The sequence below is a fragment of the Oryzias melastigma genome, linkage group LG14, assembly GCF_002922805.2.
Source record: "Oryzias melastigma strain HK-1 linkage group LG14, ASM292280v2, whole genome shotgun sequence".
Classification (NCBI taxonomy): Eukaryota; Metazoa; Chordata; class Actinopteri; order Beloniformes; family Adrianichthyidae; genus Oryzias; species Oryzias melastigma.
The window spans coordinates 29,258,027-29,258,855 of record NC_050525.1 but is presented as its reverse complement, the minus strand read 5'-3'; positions in this window follow the sequence as shown (position 1 = coordinate 29,258,855).

Genomic DNA, 829 nt, shown 5'->3' with positions numbered 1-829 from the left:
GAGAGAGCTAACTCTACGCCACACACCACCATGCAGCCTGAAGCAGAAAATAAGCACATGAGGAATAGAAATAGAAATTTGGCTTTATGGTTGATACTGAAGTGAGGATAGTCTGGTTTGGAGGATTTGTCCGTGTCCTTGAAAGAAATGTCCAAATAGATGGAAATTCAAACTCATCTTTATTTACAGAGCACCTCCCATGTCTCTGTTAATAACCAAATATGTATTTATTTATTTAGACAGTGTTTAAGCTAAAGGATCCTTCTGGCCCTGCAGGCGAAGGCTGAGTGTTTATGCAGATGACTTCCTGTTTGACACTTCCTGGTGGACTGTCAGAGTCCTGTAGGTGGCGCAGCAGAGGTCTCCCCCTCTCTGTAGAACTTAAACAACACGGGTCCCAACAGAGCCCTCTTTGTGAGGGATTTCAGGAACAGCAGTCGTAACGATGAGGACTAGCAGGTTAAGCTGTGAGGAGACGAGTGCGGCGCTGCCTCCTGTAAACCTGGAGGTGGACGTGCTGCCGCTGACTGCACCTCGCAGCATGTCTGTTTCACTTGGAGCTAATGAGGAGGACTGCCTGACAGGCCCCAAAGTCGGCGCTCGCTCGGCGGCCCGCAGACATACATATTCAGCAGGTTTGTGTTGGAGCGGCGCCGCCGTCACCTCCTGCCTGACAGCAGAGCGCTCGCCGGGGAGGGTTACAACCTCGCTTTGAGAGGATCTGCCTGGAGCCAAAGTATTGTACATAATGTCCAAGGAAACCAATGAGAGGCCAAACGGAGCTTTTGTTTGTGAAAGAGAGGCCTAATCTCAACGACAGCAGCATAAC